This window comes from Stegodyphus dumicola, chromosome 5 (assembly GCF_044657685.1).
Source record: "Stegodyphus dumicola isolate Sdum_Otavi_A_Nest chromosome 5, ASM4465768v1".
In the NCBI taxonomy this organism is placed as follows: Eukaryota; Metazoa; Arthropoda; class Arachnida; order Araneae; family Eresidae; genus Stegodyphus; species Stegodyphus dumicola.
Genome location: NC_140772.1, coordinates 176,527,155 through 176,534,256, shown reverse-complemented (window position 1 = coordinate 176,534,256; position 7,102 = coordinate 176,527,155). Strand labels below are relative to the sequence as shown.

At 25.9% G+C, this 7,102-nt stretch overlaps 1 long non-coding RNA gene across 1 annotated transcript; it reads left to right on the top strand.

Annotated features, from left to right (window-relative positions):
- The first annotated feature begins 378 nt into the window (after window positions 1-378).
- On the top strand, window positions 379-5,539 carry LOC146997348 (uncharacterized). The gene is made up of 2 exons (XR_015041351.1): window positions 379-1,872; window positions 5,020-5,539. It is a non-coding gene; the product is annotated as an uncharacterized LOC146997348 (long non-coding RNA).
- Window positions 5,540-7,102: the final 1,563 nt, after the last annotated feature.

The following is a 7,102-nucleotide window of genomic DNA, read 5'->3' as shown; positions in this document are numbered from 1 at the left end:
CTTGTTTATTTATCTATAATTTGTCATAAGCTGTAAATTTTGTTTAATTTAAAAATAATACAAAATATGTTTCAAGTGAGAATGGATCATGACCTACTTAAATGAATGTAATACTGTCTGTTTGCAACAATCTTGATTATAAGCACATATAATATATGTATACCTCAAAGCAATGTTTTATCGCTTATACAGTGCTTAAATAGTAATCTAAAACTTGGATAATTGCCTTTTTGTTTGATGTTATCAAACTAATACACATATATTGAGGTTATGTTGATCTGAAATCAAATTATTCATTTTGAATAACTGTATTTTAATGAGGTTTTTTTTTTTTTTTTTTTTTTTTTTTTTTTTTTTTTTTTTTTCAAAAACAAAAGAGAAGAAAAGTATGGATGTTAATTTTTAATTTTAATCTGCATTTTGTGAAATTGTGGCTTTCTTCTAACTGTTATATAGAGATAACATTAGTCTTTTTTTGCATATAAATTTAAGGAAATTAGTAATTTCACAAAAAGTGTGCTGAGACTAATATTAACAACCTTTAAAATTTTATAGTTTTGTTGTGTGCTTTGTGAAATAATTCATTGTTTTTAACTGTCAAATTTCTAATCAACGGACACTTAACTAAACCAAGGCTTTTGTCTGTTAATGATGAGTATGAGAATTCAAGAATTTAGAAACTGACCATTAAGGGTTAGTGTCTGTTAACAGGAATTCAGCTATGTATTTGAAACACAGAATATATTTTAAATAAAAATACATGCAGATTTCCTTTTAAAAACATTTTATTGGTGATAAATATACAAAAAATAGTTGTAGTTTTGTAGAAAGGATTTTCTAATTACCTTTATAAAATGTTGTATAGTCTTACCACTCTGGGGACTACTAAATTTGAATCCTACTTTTATGCAAAAAAAAATATATTTTTGTAAAATTAATCTTGAAACAGTGGAGTAGCTAAAGATTTGTCTTCTGGGATGGTTCATGAATTTGTTGCCCCTTTTGAAATATAGACAAATATATTTATATATATATATATATATATATATATATTATTTCTTTTAATATCAGAAAGACTTATAGGGAAATAAATTAAAACTTAAAACTCAACATTTATATTTGAAGGAAAGCTTTAATTCCAGCATTTAAAAATTATGTTATTATTTTTCTTGCTTTTTTTTTTTTTTTTTTTTCTTTTGTTGCCCTAACCATCGATGACATTATACACGGTTACTTAATTACTCCATTTGCAGTCATGTAAATTGTATAGTAATATTTCTTAAATGCAGAATAAACATTTGTAGTTCCAATATAATTTTTAAATGATTTGTATTTAGAAAACATGTCTCACAACTGACAGCAGTTATAGCAGTTGTGAGGAAAGTTCACACTAGTATTACAATTTTTGAAACTTTGTTCCAGAGATTGTATTTTAGAATCTCTGCAAAAACTCAAAAGAGTCGCTTTCATGCATTCCTTTTTGTTTTCCTTAGCAGTAATGGAAATAAAACTCTGAAATACTTTTTCCTTATTAATGTCACCATGGTTATAATTTAGTTGATAATCATAATTTTCTTTCAAAAGTTTCAACAGAATAAAATAAGATTGTGCAGTGTTTGAAATGTGATTGAATGATGATTTCTTTAAATATTTATCTAGAGTGAAGACTATTTTGGTTCTCAATTTAATTTCTTATGGTAACTCAGACCCTCATTTTTCTTCATTTGTCTGAATGATCCATGTGAGTAACCCCAATAAAGTAATGTTTCCATGAAAAATTGCATCCCAAAAATGCACCGCCCAGGGTAGGCCACCCCCTCCACCACCCTCTGGCTGTGCCAGTCTCTTGAAAGCAGTGATTTTTCACTGAAGGTATAAAATCTTGTGTCATGTTTATTAGGGAATGTCAAAAATTTATGTGATATCCATGTTTCTGTGTATAGTTAAGTGAAATATTTTGATAAATGTATTTAAATTTAATTTCCAAATGTTATACTATTTAATCCCATGTAAAATTCTTGAAATATGCTCCTTTTTAATGCATATGTGTTGTTTTCAGTAATATGTTGTAAATGCATATTTTGATCATTTATATTTCTATCAAATGTGTTTTAATTTGTATCATGATAAATGAGTATCATCATTTTTATCGTATTTTTCGCAGTATAATAAATGTGAATATATGAAATCATTTTATCTTTTGTCTGTAGAATTCTTCTAGTAGTTGGAAATACTTTGTGCTATAACCTTGTTAATCATAAATTTTTTGGCAACAAGCAATTATTAAGAAAATATTAAATATTTTGGTATAGGCATTTTGACCCATTGTTTATCTGCAAAGATTCACAGAATAAGTTTAGAAATTAAAAGTTGTTGATAGGAAAAACTTGCAAGCTAAATGCCATGGGGATAAGAAGTCAAGTATTTAACAACATTCTTATAATTAATTCTCTTATGAAAATTTTGTTTTAAGCATTAAATACATAAAAAAAAAGTATTTGACCAAACCAAATAGAAAATAGATGGATAAAATGCAAAATGAGATTTGTAATATGTAAACAGCAATCAAGCAGAAATGTGTTGTAGAAGACAAACACAGTTAATTTTCATTTTATCCATAGCAATTTTTTTTTTCAAAATGTTTTAAATTTGTTTAATAAATATTAACAGTGAATTATTGCAAAGTAGATGAGAGCTGATGAATTATGACAGAGATTAGCCTTAGAAAATAAATTTTTATGGTGACAGATTTTTATTTTTATAGAAAAGATAATTATTGTTCTCTCTTTTGTCTTTTTTATCTGTTGAAAAAGCTAGAATAACTCTTGTTTAGTTAGTTGATCTTAGGAATCAACCAAGGATGAAATTATTGTTACTTTTAATTGCTTATGGCCTGTTTTTCAATAAAATGTATTTTTATCATAATTATTATTTGAGAATAGTTCTGTAAGATATTTTCAAGGTGAGAATATGTCTATTGGAGATTCTTGATTACTTTACTTGGGTTATAAATAATTTGTATCGTTAAGTATAATTCTGGTAGAAAGAACAAATTTTTTTCAAGAGTGAAGAATTTTCAAATGCTTTTGATTTGGTGTTTCTTTGAAATACAAGTAATAGGAGGAGGGAAATTTCCGCCCCCAATAAAAATATTCGAGGAGTAAATGGAATTTTTAATTCTGAGTAAATCAAATACAGAAATCATTTTCATTAAGCAAATTCAATGTATTTGTTTCTGAAATATGCTACAACCTTCTAAATTATGTTAATTTTTTATTTCACTTGATCTCCGAAATGTTAATTGTTCAATATGTTTATATATATTTGACCGGCGATTCTTCCAAACTTTTAATGTATAATTTATAAAACTATGTGTTATTTTTTTTTTGTTTGTTTGTTTTTTAAAGAAAATAAATTATTCTAGTATGGCAGATATTTTTAACCACCTTAAATGTTTCTCAAAATTAAAAAAATATTTCAAAATTTTAATAAATGTAAAAAATTTTGGTATTCTACTACTTAGAAAAATAAAAATAGCTTACTATTTCTTGGGAAGGAGCAAATGAATAATGTAAATTATTAGTTTGATTAGAGGGATGTTAACTGTAAAAGAATGGTAAATCATTTTACATGAACAATTCCACCAAGAAACATATGTCGTAAGCTTTTAGAGATATATATGTCTTATGTTTCGTGATTTATGCAATGTTACGAGAAGTGGAAAATTTCTGAATTTAAACAGAAACTTTTTAGTTGTATTAAATGTGTCAGAAAATGAGATATTGAAATTTTTCATATTTTTAATGGTGTATATCGGCTATATCTTAAAGTATTTGTTTTTTAAATTGAATTATTCAGCTTGCACTGTAAATGCAATATTTGGTAAATTATGACAAATGTCAATATCATATGAATATAAGAATTATAGAGAATAAATTATAAAGTAAGGTTAAATTACATATATAAAGTTTATTCAGCTTTATTAACAGAATACTTTGAAATAAGTCTGAATTTATGTATAAGTCTTTATATATATATTAACAATAACAGTATGGACATGAAACGGTTTTCTCTTGGTGAAAGACTACTTTTTTATTTGAAGTGCACCTTAAAAAGAATTATAACAAGAACATATGTTATAGTAAGAACATATGTTATTTATTATTTGGTTTTTGATTAAGTGACTAATACAAAATGTTGTGCACTATTAGTTATCATTATTTGCAAAACTATTAACAAAATACCATTTTCATAAAAATAATTTATTTCCCTTGTTGTCCATAAACAGTATATATAAAATTATTGACTGTATGTGCATGTATGTAAAATTTCAATTTAAATAATAAAATATCAATACTCATAATGAAAATTAAAGTTGGAATTTGTGTATATTAAATATAATTGCAAACCACAAATTTCCAAATGTTCTTTGTATATTACATTCTCAAAACATCTTGATGTTGAAAAGTATTGGACTGTTCTAAAAACTTCTTTGGTATTAATGGCATAAGATATTTAAATATTTTGTTTTCAGGGAACATTATGTATGTTTTAGAAGCTGAATTACTATAATTAACTAATAATTTAATACTAGAAACTGAATATACTCTTAAAGCTAATACTGAATTATGTGTATTATATATTACCCACTTTCCACATTCTGTTTTGCAAATAATGATATGATTGTATTGTGTTGCTGAAAAATTATGAAACATCTGATGAGGGAACACTTTATAGTTATTTTAAGTTCTAGGTTTAAATTTTATCTATATGCATATGTTTCTAGATTTGTATTATGAGTATTTATTTATAGTCTCTATTAGCATTATAAATTATATGAGAAAATCAAAAACCCGTTTGCTTGTAACTAATTAATAGAATTAATTGTATGAAGGTTAATTTCTCTAATTTTTATATTAAAAGTTTTTAACTCAAAATACATCATGTATTTATATTTCAGAGTTGTTTATGAATTCAGTCTCATTTTATCCAATGTGTTTAATAAATTCTATGTTGCAGGTGCATCCAGCACATTTTTGTACAACCAAAGAACTGCAGAGCTCACATTTACAACCCCAAAAAAAAATTCCAGTGGAAAATACCAATGCAGTACCTGTTTTTATTCTACTAACTATTTATCAAATCTGAAACGACATACTATAATTCATACTGGACAATGCCCATTTACTTGTGATATCTGTGGCCGCTCTTTCAACCAAAAAGACTCTTTGAAACGTCATTTTGGAGTTCATATACGAAGTCAAACTCAAAGGTATAAAAATGAAACTGTAATAAATTTACTACCTAAACCTTTATATGATGTGCAACCTTAAAGCTTTATTTAGTATGATATAGTATACATGTCAAAAGCTTCTAGGGCTTATGTACAAATATGCTTTTTTGTTGTTGTAGCTTAAAAAAATAATAATTATAATAATTCAGCTGATTTGGAAACTGACAGTTTCAAGAAAAAGTGCAGGTAGCTTCAGGTAATTTATAATACATTGTTCTTTTAAATAATAAATTTCACATTATGATGCTTTCGTTTATTATTTTATAAGGTTTGCTGAAAAACAAATCTTAAGTTACATCATACAGGGAAATTCTCATAACAGTTGCTTAGCTTCCATAGCATGAACAAAAGCATTACAATAAAACTCCACCATTTGAAGACCTAAAATTAATTTCTTTCTGCTGTGATGGAAGGTAGCTTTAATGATATTACATTATAGGCTTTGTCTATGAAAATGTCGTATTTTACATAGTGTTTAAATCATTTGTTATCAGTGCTTAAAGTATGTTAATGCAATTAAATCAGATATGATAACTGATTTTTTAAATATCAGTTATATATATATTAATATCTGCATACAGCAATGTCACTTATTATAAACAGAATTTTTTCTAAATGTAAAGGCAACTCACATTTTTAAACTAATACCTCTTTTTTTTTTTTTTTTTTTTTTTTTTTTACTTCATAAGGGATAGTTACGAAATGTTCATTCAGCAAAATGTGGATGAAAAATACTTAAATGATTAAAAGAAGATGTATTTCGAATAGAATAGTAGTAAATCATGAAATATGCTTTTATTCATATTCATTCTGTGTATATTTTTCATAAGTGTTTTGATGAATATTTTCCATTTAATTTATTAACTGTGGTATGGATATTTTAATTAGAATTACTCCCAGCCAAGCAGTTTCCTATGTAAGAAATTAGTTTTTGTGGATTTTTTACTGTGATAAATTATATAAAGTTTTATTAAGGGTTATGCTTGTTTAAAATATTCAGATTTTAATAATGAGTGATTAATAAGCATATATATAATTGTTCACATACATATTGTACATATAATTATGTACAATACACAACATAATTGTGCATATAATGTGACATATACACTCAAAAGTCTTTAATCCGGACTCGTCGGGATTTCGGCGATTCCGGATTATCAATTTTTCCGGATTATAGATCATCAGTTTAAATCTGGTAAGATGGCATGCAGAAATTATAAAATTGAAAATATGAAACCGTAATTTATGAAATAAATAGTAATTATGATCTAAAGGGTATCAAAATTTACAAAAAAAAAAAAAAAAAAAAAAAAGAGCTTAATATTTATTTGTTTACTTTATTAAGCATTTCTTTCAACACGCGCATGCATTAAGCATACATTATGCATAGTCGAAATTAGAAAATTGCAAACAGAAAACTATTTGATTTGTATTCGTGATATTTATAATGACAATTTATAATTTGATTTAAATCATATCAAAGACGAAGTACATCAAGATGAAATACTATATTTAGTAAGGAATTATAAACCGAATAAAATAAAAACATCTGCTCTAAAGATAAGGATAGTGCTGACAGGTCAACTTCCAGTTCATTGCGCGGCACGATGTTCCCCACCTCCGCAGAGTAGCGTGAAAATGATAAACAGATTTCGGAATTAGAAAAACAAAGGATATGCCTTTATCCATTTTTTGCAGCAATTCCACTTTTTGTTTGATGGACGTCGAAACATGCTTTCGCTTTGTAGATGCTTTGGCAGCTCCAGAATCGGAAATTATTTTTGACATAATCGAAAGTTCAAGCTT